General features: G+C 42.4%; 1 protein-coding gene across 10 annotated transcripts in view; it reads left to right on the plus strand.

Annotated features, from left to right (window-relative positions):
* Positions 1-20,762, plus strand: part of CDC14B (cell division cycle 14B) — a 130,776-nt gene that overhangs the window by 36,002 nt on the left and 74,012 nt on the right. The gene's annotated exons all lie outside the window — the stretch shown is intronic.

A 20,762-nucleotide genomic window follows, 5' to 3' on the forward strand; every position in this document is an offset into this window, starting at 1 on the left:
GGAGGCTGAGGCAGGAGAATTGCTTGAACCTGGGAGGTGGAGGTTGCAGTGAGCTGAGATCACTCCATTGCACTCCAGCCTGGGCGACAGGGCGAGACTCCATCTAAAAAAAAAAAAAATTTAAATAGGCTTTTGCAGAGTGGAGAAGGAAGGATAAAAGTGGTATTTCAAGAATCTATGAAACAATTTTTCTACTTAGCCACACTGACCTTTTCTGGTAGATCTTTTAAAGTTCCAATGTCATTTACTGTCAATGGTCTATAACAAATACTAAGGTCAAGGTAATTCTCAATTATATTTTTTACAGAATACTTCATTAATTCTGTAGAAGATTTTTTGGGTGGCCTTCCCTCTTTCCACCCCCGCTTTTAAAATATCAAGTATAATTTGCATACAGTAAAATGCATGGATTTATGTGTAGTTTGAATTTAAGCAAGTGAACCACTATGCTAAAGTTCCCTGGGTCTTTCCAGTCACCTCCCTAGCCCAAGCATCTGCTGTCTGATTTCTGTCACTATAGATTAGTTTTACCTGCTCTTGAACTTGATCTATATGGAATCATAAAACATAAACTCTTGTGTCTGTCTCCTTTTGCTGAGCACAGCGTTTCAGGGACACGTTGTGTTCTGTGTACCAGGACTTCATCCCTTTGTTGCTGCTGAACGGTGTTCCTTGTATGAATATACTATGGTCTGTCTATTGTCTTATTGATGGACATTTGGGTTGCTTTCAGTTTTTGGCTTTTATAAAGTTGCTACAAATATTCGTGGGCAAATCCCTTTGTAGACATATACTAATTTGTCTTAGGTATATACTTTGGAGTAGAGTGTCTGGGTCATAGGGGAAGCTTAAGTAACTTTGTAAGAAACTGCTCAATTTTGCCAGTGTCTTCATACAATTTTACATTCCCGTTAGCGATGTGTGAGTTCCGAGTGCGCCACATCTCCAACAATTGGTGTTGTCATTCTAATTTTAGCCATTCTAATGGGTGTAAAGTGGTATTTCCTGGTGGTTTTAATTTGCATTTCCCTCTTGTTGAATGCTTTTTTCATGGGCTTATACCCTTTCCTATATCTGCTTTTGTGAAATATCTTCAAAACTTTTATCTTGGTTCCCATTTTTTTTTTTTTTTTTTTTTTTTTTTTTTTTTTTGAGACGGAGTTTCGCTCTTGTCACCCAGGCTGGAGTGCAGTGGCGCGATCTCGGCTCACCGCAACCTCCGCCTCCTGGGTTCAGGCAATTCTCCTGCCTCAGCCTCCTGAGTAGCTGGGATTACAGGCACGCGCCACCATGTCCAGCTAATTTTTTGTATTTTTAGTAGAGACGGGGTTTCACCATGTTGACCAGGATGGTCTCGATCTCTTGACCTCGTGATCCACCCGCCTCGGCCTCCCAAAGTGCTGGGATTACAGGCTTGAGCCACCGCGCCCGGCCGGTTCCCATTTTTAAAACTTTAGTATGTACCTTACAATGAGAACACATAGGCACAGGGAGGGAAACATCACACACTGGGGTCTGTCGAGGGATGGTGGGGCAAGGGGAAAGAGAGCATTAGGACAAATAACCTAATGCATGCAATGCTTAAAACCTGGGTGGCGGGGTTGATGAGTGCATCAAACCGTCATGGACCATGTATACCTATGTAACAAACCTGCATGTTCTGCACATGTATCCCAGAACTTAAAAAAAAAAAAAAAAGTGCCTTAATCTATTCTACACTATTTTCTTTTTTTTTTTTTTTTTGGAGACGGAGTTTCGCTCTTGTTACCCAGGCTGGAGTGCAATGGCGCGATCTCGGCTCACCGCAACCTCCGCCTCCTGGGTTCAGGCAATTCTCCTGCCTCAGCCTCCTGAGTAGCTGGGATTACAGGCACGCGCCACCATGCCCAGCTAATTTTTTGTATTTTTAGTAGCGACGGGTTTCACCATGTTGACCAGGATGGTCTCGATCTCTTGACCTCGTGATCCACCCGCCTCGGCCTCCCAAAGTGCTGGGATTACAGGCTTGAGCCACCGCGCCCGGCCTGAAAGTGATTTTTTTTAATTCCTCTGTGCCTTCTCTTCTCTGGGTCAGGGGTCTGACTTCTGTGACTATGATCCAAATGTTTTAGGGCATGTTAGTGTTGCCATATATAATCTAATGAATGGTACCATACTGCTGGAAACTGATGTGAGCCAGTCTGGTCATGCACATCCCTTAGGCATTTTTTTTTTTTTTTTTTTTTTTGAGACACAGTTTTCGCTCTTGTTACCAAGGCTGGAGTGCAATGGCGCAATATCGGCTCACCGCAACCTCCGCCTCCTGGGTTCAGGCAATTCTCCTGCCTCAGCCTCCTGAGTAGCTGGGATTACAGGCACGTGCCACCATGCCCAGCTAATTTTTTGTATTTTTAGTAGAGACGGGGTTTTACCATGTTGACCAGGATGGTCTCGATCTCTCGACCTCGTGATCACCCGCCTCGGCCTCCCAAAGCGCTGGGATTACAGGCTTGAGCCACCGCACCCGGCTCCCTTAGGACTTTATGATAGGTTACAGTCACAACCAAAAAGATTTGAGGGTAGGTGGAGTTGAGCTGCTTCCCCACAGCACTGCTACCACTGAGACTATGATAAAAGCTAGTCTCAGATCAAAACAATTCTGCCACTCAACAGTTGTTTATTAAATGCTGTTTATTACCCAGCAGGCACAAAACAGATGATGCACCCTGTCCTGAAAGCTTAGTTCTTGCGTTTTGTAGGTACTTTGACCCCTCCTTTTACGGAAAGCTTACTTGAAGCACAGTTATGGGATTTGTCATGCTTATAGTTGGTACCAGTCAATTAAATCCTCACAGCCAGGCCAGGCGCAGTGGCTCACGCTTGTGAATCCCAGCACTTTGGGAGGCCGAGGCAGATAGATCACTTGAGGCAGGGATTTTGAGACCAGCCTGGCCAATATGGTGAAACCTGTCTCTACTAAAAACACGAAAATTAGCTGGGCATGGTGGTGCGCACCTGTAGTCCCAGCTACTCTGGAGGCTGAGGCAGGAGGATTGCTTGAACCTGGGAGGCAGAGGTTGCAGTAAGCCAAGATCATACCACTGCCCTCCAGCAGGGCTGACAGAGCAAGACTCGGTCTCAAAAAAAAGAAAAAAAAAAGGCCTCACAACCAGTAGCTGGATGGCAGCACTGGTTTACGAATCCAGACTGAAGTCTCAAACATTATCCCTCAATAATGCTCTTGTCAGATTCCTCTTATCATGCAAGTGTGGGGTGTATCTGTAAAATATTTTAGACAAATCTGCAATATATGGACAGTCACTAATTTTACTAATGAGAGCCCATTTCTAACAGGGATTATTCTGATGAATGCACCACTAATTTTACCAATAAAAATATTTTTAGTGCCCAGTATTTGAATTATAAATTCTCCAGAGGTATGAGTAACAGAAGAGCTACTGTATTACCTCTGGAATGTGACTCCCTGCCTTAATAAGGGACATCCATCTCTGGAGTGTGAGTTTCTGATTAGAGCAGCTGCCACTAGATCTGCCCTATCTCCTTCCTGGTGTAGCTTAAACCATTCATATGTTTTATCCTTGTCTCTGCAGTCTAAAGTAAATTAACAACCCAGCCCCATTATATAAAATGAGCAAGAGGAATTCTGGATAGTTCATTGTCTGGTCTGTCCTAATCAATTTAATTAGTAAATCTGGCAAAAGTCTCAGATGAGCCGGGCGCGGTGGCTCACGCCTGTAATCCCAGCACTTTGGGAGGCCGAGGCGGGTGGATCACGAGGTCGAGAGATCAAGACCATCCTGGTCAACATGGTGAAACCCCGTCTCTACTAAAAATTCAAAAAACTAGCCGGGCGTGGTGGCGTGTGCCTGTAATCCCAGCTACTCAGGAGGCTGAGGCAGGAGAATTGCCTGAACCCAGGAGGCGGAGGTTGCGGTGAGCCGAGATCGCGCCATTGCACTCCAGCCTGGGTAACAAGAGTGAAACTCCGTCTCAAAAAAAAAAAAAAAAAAAAAAAAAAGTCTCAGATGAGAGTTTAATTATACAGCATCCAGTGACAGGAAACTAGGGTCTTGAACTCTTAATTTTGCTTTTGTGTCACACTGACAGCATGTGGGACAGGGGGCTGGGGAGGTTTTTTCCAGTGACTTAAGTTTTAGGGCCCTTTGTTGTAAAGCATGAGAAGCAGAGAGCTGATGGAGCCATCCCTCAGTTCTCCCCATGAAGTGCACCAGGAGTCAGATAGCTTTGTGTCTCCAGCCCAGGGATGCAGGGGGTAAACTAAGATAAGGAAGGATCGTGATGAAAGGCAACTGGCTGGAGTTGTTATCGAATCTTTCCATTTCAGAGTGCTAGCTACTGATGCTGTATTTAACCTTATGTCTGCGCTGGGAGGTTGGATCTTGTCCTGATAGGAAATAGGCATTGTTTGACTGCATTGAACAAGGACGTAGAGGACAGCGAGGTTGAGGGAGACATGACTGAAAGGTGGGGGAAGCCTTCCTCCTCACCCTTTCCTCACTCCCCAGAGGAATGTATTTTCGCTTCTGAACTAACACCAACACATTCAAAACCCACGTAATACTCATAAAATAAACGCTGCTTCCCTGCCCCCAAATCCCAGTTCCAGCTCCTTGGTAACCACTGTAACTCTTTGGTGGGGGCATTCTTCTAGGTTCCTTTCTGTTTATTTTTTAATTAATTAAATTTCTTTCAGAGACGTGGTCTCTGTTGCGCAGGCTGGAGTGCAGTGCTGCAGTCATAACACACTGTGGCCTCAACCTCCTGGGCTCAAGTGATCCTCCTGCCTCAGCCTCCCAAGTAGCTGAGACTACAGGTGTGAGCCACTGTGTCTAGCTCTCTGTTTATGTTTATTTTAGAAGATTGTTTATTTAGGTATTTATTTTCCTCCTTGTACTTCAGTAGATACAAATGTCTTTATACTATAAATTTACCTTGGAAATAAGGCTTAGTTTTGATTTATTGTTTACATATATCATGCAGTTAGTTTTTTTTTTTTTTTTTTTTTTGAGACAGAGTTTCGCTCTTGTTACCCAGGCTGGAGTGCCATGGCACGATCTTGGCTCACTGCAACCTCTGCCTCCTGGGTTCAGGCAATTCCCCTGCCTCAGCCTCCTGAGTAGCTGGGATTACAGGCATGCACCACCATGCCCAGCTAATTTTTTGTATTTTTAGTAGAGACGGGGTTTCACCATGTTGACCAGGATGGTCTCGATCCCTTGACCTCGTGATCCACCTGCCTCGGCCTCCCAAAGTGCTGGGATTACAGGCTTGAGCCACCGCGCCTGGCCGCAGTTAGGTTTTTAAAATACTTAAGTTGATCCTTGTATAACTGTGGAAAGATCACATGTTGATCTATTTTATTAATTTCAATAGTATGACTGCCATAGTTTCATTATTCTCCTACTAATAACAGTTATTTCCACTTAGTATTACTGCAGACACTGCTAAAATGAATACCCATCAATTGCTTCTTAGTGCTTCTATGCCAGTATTTCTCTCAGGTCAATTTCAAGAGCGGGATTAGCTGGGTTACCAGTTACAGGGTTACCAGATACTGCCAGATTGCCCTCCAGAACGGCCACATCAACTTACCGTCTCACCTTCTTTGTATAAAAGCAGCAATTTCCTCACAACTTTTCCCTAGGATTGCTATCAATATTTTAATTTTTTCCAGCTGGATGGCATGAAATGAAATTCCATTATTTTGTAATTTTGATTTTTCTAATTACTAATGAGGCCAAATATGTCAGATGGTTTTTAGTCATCTGTATTTATTTTTCTGGTTTGCCCTTTTAATATGTGATTTTTTTCACAGGACTATGTATAATTGTAAGATTTTTACAGAAATAGTTTTATATTTACATATATCTTTGTTATATAAGCTGCAAATAGTTGCTTCCAGTCAGTTGCTTTAAAAAAAAAAAAACAAAAAAAAAAAACAACTGTTAGAGTTACAGAAAAGTTATAAAAATAGTATGGAGAGTTCCTGCGTCTGCCTCACCCACTTTTCACTTTTCTCTAGTGTTGTCATGTGTCTTCGTCATCTAGGGCTGCCATGACAGAGCACCACAGTGTGTGTGGTGTAGACAACAGAAATTTCTTTTGTCACAGTTCTGGAGCTTAGGAGGTCCAAGCCAGCAGGGCTGGCTTCTCCTGAGGCCTCTCTCCTTGGCTTGCAGATGGCCACCTTCTCCCTGTATCTGTCTTCACATGGCCTTTCCTCTGTGCGTTCAGTGGGAGAGACTGCTCTGGTATCTCTCTCTTATAAGGATATCAGTCCCACCTGTATGACCTCGTTTAACCTGGATTTTCTCCTTAAAGGCCCTGTTCCCGGTAGTCACACTGGGGGTCAGGACTTAAACATGTGAATTTTAGGGACACAATTCAGTCTGTAACATCATCTTAAATTACTGTGGCACTTGAAAAAACCAACACTGGTCTGGGTGTGATGGCTTAGGCCTGTAATCTCAGCATTTTGAGAGGTTGAGGTGGGTGACACATGAGGTCAAGAGTTCGAGACCAGCCTGACCTACATGGTGAAACCCTGTCTCTATTAAAAATGCAAAAATTAGCCGGGAGTGATGATGGGTGCCTGTAGTCCCAGCTACTTGGGAGACTGAGGCAGCAGAATCACTTGAACTCGGGAGGCAGAGGTTGCAGTGAGCTGAGATTGTGCCACTGTACTCCAGCCCGGGCAACAGAGTAAGACTCTGTCTAAAAAAAAAGAAAGAAAGAAAGAAACCAACACTGATATATTATTAAGTATACTGCAGACTTTTTTGGGATTTCACTAGTTTTCCCATTAAGCTTTTTCTATTTTGAAATTCAGTCCACTTTGCATTTAGTTGTCATCTGCTTAGTCACCTAAGATCTGTGAAAGTTTCTGTTTTTCTTTGTTTTTCATGACCTTGATAGTTTTGAGAACGGGTCAGGTATTTTGTAGAATGTCCCTCAAATTGGGTATGTTTGTTTGTTTTCCTCATAACTAGACTGGATTTTTGGCATGAATACCATAGAAGGTGAAGTGCCCTTCCATCACATCTTATCCAGAGGTATATGAAATCCACACGGCATCACGGGTTAGTCACAATCATTTGGTTAAAACAGTGTTTGCTAAGTTCCTCTTCTGTAAAGTTACTCTTTTTCCCTTTCCATGCTACGTTCTTTGAAGCAAGTCACTTAAGTCCGTTCCACACTCAAAGGGTGTTAAGCTACTCCTTGGAGAGAAGTAGCTACATGTACATAATTTGGAATTGTTCTGTAAGGAAGATTTGTCTCCTCTCCATTTACTTACTCAATCACTTATTTATATCAGTATGGATTCACACATATTATTTTATACTTCGAATTAAAATCCAATATTACATACTTATTTTGTTGCTCATTGTTCTGGCTTTAACTGTTAGATACCATGTTGGCTCTGGTATCACACTCTTCTCCCACCCCCTTTTCTTAAAAAATATTTTTATAGTGTCTTCTGTAAATGTATTAGTCTTTTCTCTTTTTTTTTTTTTTTTTTTTTTTTTGAGACGGAGTTTCGCTCTTGTTACCCAGGCTGGAGTGCAATGGCACCATCTCGGCTCACCGCAACCTCCGCCTCCTGGGTTCAGGCAATTCTCCTGCCTCAGCCTCCCGAGCAGCTGGGATTACAGGCACACGCCACCATGCCCAGCTGATTTTTTGTATTTTTAGTAGAGACGGGGTTTCACCATGTCGACCAGGATGGTCTCGAACTCTCGACCTCGTGATCCACCCGCCTCGGCCTCCCAAAGTGCTGGGATTACAGGCTTGAGCCACCGTGCCCGGCTAGTCTTTTCTCTTAATAGCTTTTGCATTTTGTGTCTTAGGACTACAGGCGTGATCTGCTGTGCCCAGCCAGTGAAGTCTTCAACTGTGTGTTAGTTAGGCTAGGCTAGGCTATGTTGTAATGACAACCCCAAAGTCTTAGTGGCTTGTAACAAGCAAAGATTTGTTTTGCTCTTGACACATGTCCATCACTGGTTAGGTAAGAGCTTTTACTCTTGCAAACCAGGCTGGTGGAGTACAAATACTTCATATGTAACTTTTTATTGAACATAATATAAATGAAGTCATATTTATTTTATAATACATATACATAGATATCTATAATGTGTAATACACACACAGAATTGTACACAAAGATTACAGCTCTATAAACAGCATGTGAACATCCTGGGTAAGTAACCAGCAGATGGATGGAGAAACAGACCATCACCATAGGCCTGGTGTGATGGCTCACACCTGTAATCTCAACATTTTGGGAGGCTTAGGCAGGAGGATTGCTTGAGCTCAGGAGTTCAAGACCAGCCTGGGAAACACAGGGAGACTTATATCTCCCCAAAAATACAAAAATTAGCCAGATGTGGTGCCACGCATGCCTGTAGTCTCAACTACTCAGGAGGCTGAGGTGGGAGGATTCCTTGAGCCCAGCAGTTCAAGACCAACCCAGGCAACATGGTGAAACCCCACCTATACAAAAAACACAAAAATTAGCCAGGTGCGGTGGTGTGTGCCTGTAGTGCCAGCTACTTGGGAGGTTGAGGTAGGAGGATAGCTTGAGCCTCGGGGGCAGAGGTTACAGTGAGGTGTGATTGCATCACCGCACCCCAGTCTAGGTGACAGAGGTAGGCCTTGTCTTAAAAAAAAAAAAAAAAAAAAAAAAAGGCCGGGCGCGGTGGCTCACGCCTGTAATCTCAGCACTTTAGGAGGCCGAGGCTGGTGGATCACAAGGTCAAGAGATAGAGACCATCCTGGTCAACATGGTGAAACCCCGTCTCTACTAAAAATACAAAAATTAGCTGGGCATGGTGGCACGTGCCTGTAATCCCAGCTACTCAGGAGGCTGAGGCAGGAGAATTGCCTGAACCCAGGAGGTGGAGGTTGCGGTGAGCTGAGATCGCGCCATTGCACTCCAGCCTGGGCAACAAGAGCGAAACTCTGTCTCAAAAAAAAAAGTATCACCACATCCCAGGAACCATCCTCTGTGTCATTTCCTGGTCACCACCCTCTTCAAGGATAAATACTACTCTGATTTGTATTGCCATAGATTTTTGTCTGCTTTTGAAATCTGTATAAATGGAATCATACTGTATGTACTCTTTTTCTTCCACCTTCTTTCACTAAATGTTTGTGAGCAACTGTCTGATGTACATGACCATAGCTCAGGTGCTCTTACTGCCATAGAATATTCCATTGTAAGGAAGTACCCAGCATTCGATTCTATTGTGTCTAGTCATTTGCGTTGTTTTCCGTTTTTGCCTATTATAAATAATGAGGTTTTAAAAAATACCTTGGTGCACATGTGTATGAATTTCTGTTGTATGTATATGTAAAACTGGAATTACTAAGTCAGAAGATGTGCTGTGTTTATTTTTTTATATATAAATACTGTCAGCTTTTTAAAATGGTTGTATTGCAGTTGAATCTTAAATGCTGCAGGTCAGAGGGAGAGTTCTGTGGGGTTTTGCACTATGGATTGGTAGTTTGGTTTGGGAGTGACATTCTCACCTCTGGCCATTTAACCACAAAGCAGTCAGCCCAAACAGTCCTACCATGGCCTGGGATTTGGAGAGCCAGAACTGTTATGTTCATCTTTTTTATCTTGGAAGAATTATTATTTTTTTGTAAATGGTGTGATGGGGGAGATGTTTTTAGTCAAATCATTTTCTTAGGATTTTTGTTTCACCACGTCTTGGCCGGGTGTGGTGTCTAACACCTGTAATCTCAGCACTTTGGGAGGCCGAAGTGGGTGGATCATGAGCTCAGGAGTTTGAGACCATCCTGGCCAACATGGTGAAACCCTGTGTCTACTAAAAACAAATACGGCCGGGCGCGGTGGCTCACACCTGTAATCCCAGCACTTTGGGAGGCCGAGGCAGGTGGATCACAAGGTCAAGAGTTCGAGACCATCCTGGTCAACATGGTGAAACCGTGTCTCTACTAAAAATACACAAAATTTAGCTGGGCATGGTGGTGCGTGCCTGTAATCCCAGCTACTCAGGAGGCTGAGGCAGGAGAATTGCCTGAACCCAGGAGGCGGAGGTTGCGGTGAGCCGAGATCGTGCCATGGCACTCCAGCCTGGGTAACAAGAGGGAAACTCTGCCTCAAAAAAAAAATAAAAATAAAACAAAAAAACAAAAAACTAGCTGGATGTGGTGGCGCGCGCCTGTAGTCCTGGCTATTTGGGAGGCTGAGGCAGGGGAATCTCTTGAACCTGGGAGGCGGAGGTTACAGTGAGTCAAGATTGTGCCACTGCACTCCAGCCTGGCAACAGAGCAAGCCTCTGTCTAAAAAAAAAGAAAAAAAAGTTAAAAAAAAAAAAATTCTTACTGACATTACTTTTAGAGTAATTTGTGTTGAATTTTCTTTTAATATTCCATTGTTGCAAGATATTTAGAAATGGGTTTTAAACGTTTCCATATTGATTGATAGACTTTTGATGATCTTTTCATCAAAACTTTTTTTGAGACAGAGTGTCGCTGTCACACAGGCTGGAGTGCAGTGGTGTGATCTCTGCTTACCGCAGGCTCCACCTGCCAAAACATTTCTGTTACTGTATTGTAGTCATTGAACAAGGTCTGTGTGGATGGTTTCTGTTTTCCAGAATTTGTTGAGATCTCCTTGTGACCTAACACATGATGACCGAATACCCTCTTTGAAAAGTTTATGTGTTCTCTGTTGAAAACAGTTCTGTTTACTGGGTCATGCCACTAATTCCTTATTTCATTTTTTTGAAGTGTGTTTAGTCTTCTATGATTATGGATTTATTAATTACTCCTATTTTCACTTGCTTTTGCTTTATAGATTTTAAACCCATTATTATAAGATGTGTTATGGTTATAATTTTTTGGTAAATTAGATCTTTTTTTTTTGAGATGGAGTCTTACTCTGTCACCCTGGCTGGAGTGCAGTGGCTAGATCTCAGTTCACTGCAGCCTCTGCCTCCTGAGTTCAAGTGATTCTCCTGCCTCAGCCTCCTGAGTAGCTGGGATTACAGGTACCTGCCACTATGCCCAGCTAATTTTTGTATTTTTAGTAGAGAAGGGGTTTCTCGATGTTGGTCAGGCGGATCTCAAACTCTTGATCTAAGGTGATCCACCTGCCTCATCCTCCCAAAGTGCTGGGATTACAGGCATGAGCCAGCACCCCCAGTGATCCTGAATCTTTTTACATTGAACATCTTTGTCTTTTTTTTTTTTTTGGTCAGATGGAGGGTTTTTTTTTTTTTTTTTTTTTTCCTCTGTTGCGTAGGCTGGAGTGCAATGGCGCTATCTTGGCTCATTGGAACCTCTACCTCCTGGGTTCAATTATCCTGCCTCAGCTTCCCAAGTAGCTGGGATTACAGGTGCATGCCACCACTCCCAGCTAATTTTTGTATTTTTAGTAGAGATAAGATTTCACCAGGTTGGCCCGGCTGGTCTCGAATTCTTGACCTCAGGTGATCCACCCTCCTCAGGCTTCCAAAGTTAGGATTACAGGCATGAGCCACTGTGTCCCACCTGTGAATTTTATCTGATGTTAATATTGCTGTTTTTTTTGTTTTTGTTTTTGTTTTTTTCTCTAGCAACTGTATAGCACACCTTTGTTTATCCTTTCATTTAAATTTTTCCTGTAAGGCTTTGTTTTTATTGTCTTTATTAAACATAGAGCTTAAGGATTTTTGGGAGGGCGGGGTTTTGGTTTGTTTTTGGTAGAGATAGTATCTCACTTTCTTGTGCAGGTTGGTCTTGAACCCCTGGATTTAGGGGATCCTCTTGCCTCCGCCTCCCAAAATGCTGGTATTATGTGAAGTCACCATGTCCAGACTAGCTTGAATTTTTTAAAACTCAATTTGAAAATTTTGTCTTTTACTAGGTGAATTAATTTTTTTTTTCATTTTAAAATTATAACTGATGTGTTTGGACTTATTCCTACTAGCTTATTCTATTTTGTTTGCCATAATGTTTCTTCTTGCTATTGGGTGGCTTGATCACATTTTCTTAGTTTCATTTTCTCTCTCGCTATAGTGATTTGGAAAGTAGGAAAACTTACATAGTTATTCTAGTGCCTCCTTTAAAAAACCTCATTTATAAATTATTTCAGAGATACAGATGAGTATGGAGACTAACATAATGTTGGGGGAGATGTCTAGGGCTTCTGTAGATAAGATTACTTTTTTCCACCTTAGTTCCAGACCAGCTGATTGAGAAACACAAGAGTTAAACAAACAAAGATTAAAATTACCAGGCTTGGTTTATCTGTGTGGGCATTTAGATCTAAAGGCAACTGGAATTACTTGCGCAAGCAGTCACTGGCACATCGGACAGCCACAAGGACAAATTCTAGACAGTGCGTCTGTAAATGGGTAGAGCCTTCAACGCCCCAGATCCTTGGGTGAGTGTGTAGAATAGCGCCTCCTCCACCCTCTTAGCTGTAGGGATCATATGGCACCAGCAAGAAATAAGCATCCATTGTAAATTACATCACTAAGATTTCAGAGTTACTTGTTGTCACAACTTAACTCTGACTAATAAACTCAGTTTACCACAGGGTATAGAGCAAACCAGAACTATACTAATTGTAGGTTAGGTTAGTCTGAAAAAGAGGAGCAGGAAGGATAATTAGGCTTTTTCATCTTGTGCAGTTCTTCTCTCTATTTCTGCCCACATATTTATTGGGGTGTTAACTTTTTTCTCTTTTATGTATGGTACTTTGTAAATTCTAAATACTGACACCTCAATGGTTTTATGCATTTTCTCTCTCTTCTCCTTGTCTGTGAGTTATCTTTTCAAATTTTGTTTCTGGGCTCCTATGTTGGGCAGAAACTTTAAGTCGTTTTGTGTTTGTTTGTTTTTTGAGATGGAGTTTCACTCTTGTTGCCCAGGCTGGAATACAGTGGCACAATCTCAGCTCCCAGCTACTTTTGGTATTAAAACATTAAATCTTTATGTAATCAACTTTCTCAGTCTTTTGCTTCTTAGTTTGGTTCTGTTTTGTTTTGCCTAAAAAAGAAATCCATCCCTGTTTCACTAATGTGAGTTATTTTACCGTATGTTCTTACAAAACTTTAAAGCTTTTCTTAATAAATCTAGGTTTTTAATCCATTTGAGGTATTTTTTGCCTTTGGTGGGGGGTAGTGGTATGGTATGAGCTAGGGATCAAATTTCCTCCCTGCCCAACCCCAACATGGACAACCAATTGTCCCATGTGTATTGAGTATTCTTCTCCCATTGATTTGTAATGCCCCTTCTGTCATGTGATGTTTCCATGTATATGTGGCTCTCATCTTTGCCTATTATATCTGTGCCAATAGTACACTGTGCCAATACTGCCTAAATTCTTGTAAGTTTTAATATTTGGTAGAGCAAGGGCTCCTTTCTTGTTCTTTTTCAAAATGTTCTTTGTTCTTGGCCTTGTGATCTTCTGGATTAATTTACATGTATTAACATGTCAGGTTTCATGTAATTTATTACATATAACACATAAATCGATTACATTCAATTCATGCATTAGCATGTAATTTACATGTATTAGCATGTCTGGCTCCACATGTAACGTAAACTTGTTACATTTAATTCCTCTATTAGCATTAGCCTGTCAGGTTTCATGAAAAGACTTGTTGAGATTTTTTTTTTTTTTTTGAGATGGAGTTTCGCTCCTGTTACCCAGGCTGGAGTGCAATGGCGCGATCTCGGCTCACCGCAACCTCCGCCTCCTGGGTTCAGGCAATTCTCCTGCCTCAGCCTCCTGAGTAGCTGGGATTACAGGCACACGCCACCATGCCCAGCTAATTTTTTTGTATCTTTAGTAGAGACGGGGTTTCATCATGTTGACCAGGATGGTCTCGATCTCTTGACCTTGTGATCCACCCGCCTCTGCCTCCCAAAGTGCTGGGATTACAGGCTTGAGCCACCACGTCTGGCGACTTGTTGAGATTTTTATCAGAACTGCGTTTCTTTTGAGGGGAACTTATTGAGTCTTTGTGTTGATAAACCTGCTTCATTTCTCCATTTACCCATTAGGGATATGCATGTAGTTTTTTTTCTGTTACATTTCATAATTGCTTATTACAAGTAGATAGAAAAGTTACTGGTTTTTGTGTATTAATCTTCTATATCAGAAACATTGCAAAACTGTTAGTTTATTTATTCGAATAGTTTGGGTTTTTTTTTTGGAGACAGAGTCTTATTCTGTCTCCTAGATTGCCAGGCTACAGTGCAGTGGTACAGTTTGGCTCACCCCAACCTCTTCCTTCTGGGTTCAAGCGATTCTGCTACCTCAGCCTCCTGAGTAGTTGTGATTACAGGTACGTGCCACCATGCCTGGCTAATTTTTATATTTATTTGTTATTTTAGAGATGGGATTTCACTATGTTGGCCAGGCTGGTCTTGAACTCCTGACCTCAGGTGCTCTACCTGTCCTGGCCTCCCAAAGTGCTGGAATTACAAGCATGAGCCACCACACCTGGTTTCTTGTCTGTATTTTTTAGGTAGACAATTGTCTTCAAATAAGGAAATTTTGAATTATTTCTTTCCAGTTTTCTCTGATTTCCTTTTTGTATCTTGGCATCAGCTAGCACTTCCAGTTATTACATTGTTAAATAGAGGTAATGATAGTGGGAATTTTCATCTTGCTTTTTACTTTATAGGGATGCTCCTAAAGTTAAGACATGAAGTGCGATATTGACTGTAGGTATTGGAAAAACCTTTATAAGCTTAAGGAAGTTCTCTTTTAGCTCCATGTACAGAGACTTAATTGGAAATGAGTGTTGATTTTAATGACTTCCTTTTCTGTATTTAATGAGATAATCATGTGACTTTTTCCTGTAATCTGTTCATGTTGTTTAACTTTTTCTTTTTACGTTAAATGATTAATTTTCTTTTCATATGCTATTGGCCATTTGTATTTCTTCTCTGAATTGAGCATTCATAGCCTTTCTAGATTTTTTTAATCTCTTGGGTTGTGTTAGGGAAAAACTCAAAAGTTTTTCCTCTGCTGTCACACCAATACAGCAATTAGCAATCAGAAGAATTTTATAACCCCAAAATATGTGAGGATTTCTCTGTATCAACAAGCAGGCAATCAGACACCAGCTGGTATCCTCCCATTGAGTTCTGATGCCATCTGATTCCCCAGGTTCAGGGCTCAGTCCCACAAGACCACCCCCTCCTTCCCACAAGTCCGGGCCTAAGCAGCTTCTGACTGGCTTCATGTTGGGTTTCCCAGGATCCCCTCTTTGAGTTCAGTTAATTTGCTGGAAGAATCAGGGGAACATGCTTACTAGTTTATTATAAAGGCCATTTTTTTTTTTTTTTTTTTTTTTGGGAGACGGAGTTTCGCTCTCGTTACCCAGGCTGGAGTGCAATGGCGCGATCTCGGCTCACCGCAACCTCTGCCTCCTGGGTTCAGGCAATTCTCCTGCCTCAGCCTCCTGAGCAGCTGGGATTACAGGCACACGCCACCATGCCCAGCTAATTTTTTTTATTTTTAGTAGAGACGGGGTTTCACCATGTTGACCAGGATGGTCTCGATCGCTTGACCTCGTGATCCACCCGCTTCGGCCTCCCAAAGTGCTGGGATTACAGACTTGAGCCACCGCGCCCGGCTTATAAAGGCCATTTTAAAGGATACGAATAAACAGCCACAGGAAGAGATGCACAGGGTGAGGTCTGGAAGGGTCCTGAGTGCAGGAGTTTCTGACCCGGTGGAGCTGGGGTACACCACCCTCCAGGCATGTGGATGAGTTCTCGTGCACCTTCCTGTCAGCCTCCGTGGTTCAGCTCTGCAGAAGCCCTCTGCACCCTGTTCTTTGGGTCTTTAGTGGAGATTTCGTTGCTTGTCCATGATTGAAGGATGGACAACTGTGTTGAAATACGATTGACAGGACATAATGTATACCCAGCAAGGCCTGTGTGTTCAGATTCTTCCAGCCTCTCTGGGCAGCATTCCTTCCTCCAGTGGATGGGGCGGGATGCTTTGTGGCATGAGGGTCTTACAGCTCACAGTCAGATTAGAGCCCTGCCTTAGGCCAGGAAAAAGAGAGCAGGAGAAGGTCAGAGAGATTCCGTTTCCCAAAGCCAGCTTCTAAGATCCAGGGCGCAGCGCATGTAATAAAATATTGTAATAAAGGTTATGGGAGTTAGAAGCTAGGGATTGTGAATGTGAACCAATAAGTGTGTAATTATAATATCACAGATTGTGATACTGCTTTGGAAAGACATTTTATCTGTTGTGATAATTGACTTTTTTACAGGTGTTTTCTTCAAGGTTCTCCCAGGTTTTCCCCTTTGTGACTTGTTTTGTGTCACACTGTAGAACTCCGCATGTTCATTATAAAATTATTCAGTATAAGTTTATAGTTATCTGACAGCTTTTTCAAAATTGTTTCATCTGTGATGTGCTTTATAAATATGTGATATTTATAGAACCTCATTTTCTTTTCATACATATAAATGTCTGCCCTGTCCTGGATAAGGCATTTGCTACTGAATTGAAATAATCAGTTTTCTTATAAGTATTCATATATGTCTGGGTCCAGATTGTACATTGCTGTGCTAAAACCCTATTGTTTTAATTACTGTTGACTTATATTTGGGCAAATCTTTGAGGTGGGGACTTAATCTTAGGCTTCAGATCCAATAGCCTGTGTTCAAATCCCAGTTCTGTCACTTTACAGCAAGCTTTGTGACCTTGCGCTGGTTCGTCACCCCACCTCCGTAGGGCTAGTTGACCCTGGTAGTACCAACCTCACAGGGTGTCGAGCTGAATACAATACCCGGCATAAACTCTCCATCTTCCTTGCTTGTCATTGTCATTTGAGTGGGTAATGCTGCTGCCGCTTCGTTGTTATTCGGTACTTCCATGAGCATTTCTTCCACTGCTTCCCTGTCATTCCTTCCCTCAAAAAAGCAAGTGGCCAATACAGATGAGAGCCTGATGTCTGTGGCCCTGTCTCTGAGGGACAACCTGTGTTCAGGTGGAGCCTGTTCTCTCCTGCTCCCCAGGGTGTAAAATCTCCTTTCTGCCTGTCTGTGGTGAACTCAGCGGAGACTGACTTCCCCCTGCCTGTAGGAAAACTGTCCCATTTCTCCATTGGTTCTGCCAGGACCTGTGAAGGCCATCCATCCAGTTCAAGGGGGAAATACAAGGTGGAGAAAGCCCAGTGCCTCTAAGTCCAAATAGTGTTCTTTAAATCTTTCCTATTAACAAGAACATAACTGTATTAAAATTCTCACCGACTCCTACATATTTCTCTGGTTTATGGTAATTATCCCCAAATACCTATAGCTGTTACGCAGGAAAATGTTTTTCATTTTTCTAACAAATATTTGCTAAAGGAAGAGGCAATCAACCTGGAGGGCCAAGTTAAATCATACCTAGAGACAAATTAGGCCCAAGGATAGATTTTGAATATTTTTATTAACATTTTTAAATCATGAGATTTTGTTTCCTTCTCCTGTATCATATTAATCAAAGAAGCAGAAATGATGATGTGGTATGACGAGGACAGGCGAAAAGATGACAGCCGCTTTCTGTTTCTGACAACAGAAGCATCAGTGGGGGGACACATGGATTTATAACAGGATTATAAAGTTAATCGCCAACCTTTAAGCAAAACTTTGTAAAGAGCCCTGTTTCAGCTGGGCATGGTAGCTCATGCCTGTAATTCCAGCACTTCGAGAGTCCAAGGCGGCGAATCACTTGAGGTTAGGAATTCGCCACCAGCCTGGCCAACATGGTGAAACTCCATCTCTACTAAAAATTAGCTGGACGTGGTGGCATGTGACTGTAATCCCAGCTACTTGGGAGGCTAAGCAGGAGAATTGCTTGAGCCTGGGAGGTGGAGGTTGCAGTGAGCTGAAATTGCACCACTGTACTCTAGCCTGGGTGACAAAGCAAGAGTTCGTCCCCGCCCCGCCCTGCCCTCCCCACCCCCAAAGCCCTGTTTCTGGTTCCAGGTTCCTAATAAATGGCCCTCAACGCAGCATCGTAGTCTCTGTAGTACTTTATTTCTGTGTTACTCTAACAAAAAAATACTGGCATCAGTGATTTTCCCTGCCTGTAATAAAAAAAATACTCCTTAGGGAACTGAACTTAAGGTTTGGGCTGGAAGGGAAAATTTCTTCCCATTTCTATCTAGCTACTTTTCTAGTTTAAATTTTTTTTTTTTTTTGTACAGGGGGTGCGGGAATAAACTGGAATTTCAAGAGACATTAGAAACCAAAACAAGTTAGTAACCAGTTCCCTTGTTTAAATGTGCACAAAGGATATTTTCCAGGTTACCTCATACTGTCCTTGTTATATGCTTCCTATCTTGATCAAGAGTCAGCTTTGCAAAAACACTGTTAGCCTGCAAGTTGACTTTAAAAGCGGTGTAGTTTTGAATAGGTAATATGTGGTACAAGGCAAAAGCTGTGAAAAGGCATAAATCTCTCTTACCCTTCCCTATTCTAGACATCCACGATCAGGGCATTGATACCAGTTTGTTGTGGCTGCTTCCAGAGATTTGCTACCTGTGATTTCATCTACAGTGATATTACATGTGTATATAGAACTTAAACTCACGCATAGAAGTGGTAGTACTTAACAGTCCATCTTGGCTGTCTTTAGTTTTCAGTTTTCCTTTCTTTTCTTTTTTTTCTTTGGAGACGGAATTTTGCTCTTGTTGCCCAGGCTGGAGTGCAATGGCATGATCTTGTCTCACTGCAACCTCCACCTCCTGGGTTCAAGCGATTCTCCTGCCTCAGCCTCCCAAGTAGCTGGGATTACAGGCATGCATGACCATACCCAGCTAATTTTTTTGTGTTTTTAGTAGAAGTGGGGTTTCACCATGTTGGCCAGGCTGGTCTCGAACTCCTGACTTTAGGTAATCCGCCCACCTCGGCCCCCCAAAGTGCTGTGATTATAGGCATGAGCCACCGCACCCTGCTGGTTTTCAGTCTTAAACATTTCTGCCAAATTCCCATTTGTTGCCTCCATGGAGATGGTCCCAGTTCATATTCTTATCTACAGGCAACGTATGTGAATGCCCTCAACCTCTCGCCACACAGCAGCACCTTATCCAACTCCCTTGAGTTTTGCCAGTCTGAGGAAAAAATAGTACCTTATAGTGGAACTTTCCATTTCTGTTACTTTTATGATAACATAAAATTGAAGTTGGTAGCTTCTCAAGATGAATTTAAAATATTTTTCCAGTTTGCCTCTTGATTTGGTTTATGTGTGTTTTTGCCATGAAAACTGCTTAAAAATATGTTTATGGCTTTTAGATTTTGTATCATTCAGCAAGGTCTTCCCCAGTTGGAGAGTTAAAAAAAAGAATTTATGGTTTTAAATACATATTTTAAAAAGTTACAGCCGGGCGCGGTGGCTCAAGCCTGTAATCCCAGCACTTTGGGAGGCCGAGGCGGGTGGATCACGAGGTCAAGGGATCGAGACCATCCTGGTCAACATGGTGAAACCCCGTCTCTACTAAAAATATAAAACATTAGCTGGGCATGGTGGCGCCTGCCTGTAATCCCAGCTACCCAGGAGGTTAAGGCTGGAGAATTGCCTGAACCCAGGAGGTGGAGGTTGCGGTGAGCCAAGATCGCGCCATTGCACTCCAGCCTGGGTAACAAGAGTGAAACTCCGTCTCAAACAAAACAAAACAAAAAAACACACACACACAAAAAAACAGGATTAAAAAAGTCTTTGATCCATCTGGAATTGTAGAATAAGATTAGGAGGTATGCAAGTTTACTTTTGAGGCAAAAATATGTATAAAGTAACAATTTTCTATAGAAAAGTTGGGAAAATATAGGAGGGAATGAAAGTGAAACCCAATCCCAGCACCTTATTATTTGTAACAATTGGGATCATGCTCATGCTGAATTCATTTTTTTTTCACTTGAGATTAAAATACAAACAAAGGTCTAGAATATATTTTAATTTATTTAATATTTAATTTTTGTGGGTACAGTAGGTGTTTACGGGGTGCATGAGATGTTTTGATACAGGCATGCAGTGCAGTGCACAATAATCACATCGCGGAAAATGGGGTATCCATCCCCTCAAGCATTTATCCTTTGTGTTAAAAACACTCAGATGGTACTCTTTTAGTAATTTTTAAAGGTACAATTAAGTTATTGTGGACTGTAGTCACCCACTCCCTGTTGTGCTGTGAAATGCTAGGTTTTACTCATTTTTATTGTTTTTTTGTGCCCATTACCCCCACACTACCTTTCCCAGCCTCAGATAACCATCCTTCTGCTCTCTATCTCTACAATAATTTTAAATGGTTGCTTTAAAAGGGTGTCGACTTTTTTTTTTTTTTTTTTTTTTTTGAGACAGAGTTTCGCTCTTGTTACCCAGGCTGGAGTGCAATGGCGCGATCTCGGCTCACCGCAACCTCCGCCTCCTGGGTTCAGGCAATTCTCCTGCCTCAGCCTCCTGAGTAGCTGGGATTACAGGCACGCGCCACCATGCCCAGCTAATTTTTTTTTTGTATCTTTAGTAGAGACGGGGTTTCACCATGTTGACCAGGATGGTCTCGATCTCTTGACCTCATGATCCACCCGCCTCAGCCTCCCAAAGTGCTGGGATTACAGGCTTGAGCCACCGCGCCCGGCTGACATTTTTGTTTTTAAACCATTCCAAACCGTCCCTTTAAAGGAACGCATGACCAGAGACTTGCGTTTAAATCTTGCACAATTAAAAGAAAAGGTTTTTCTGAGCCAGCTGATCTCAGGAAACCTTGCACAAT

This window comes from Saimiri boliviensis, chromosome 2, assembly GCF_048565385.1.
Source record: "Saimiri boliviensis isolate mSaiBol1 chromosome 2, mSaiBol1.pri, whole genome shotgun sequence".
NCBI lineage: Eukaryota > Metazoa > Chordata > Mammalia > Primates > Cebidae > Saimiri > Saimiri boliviensis.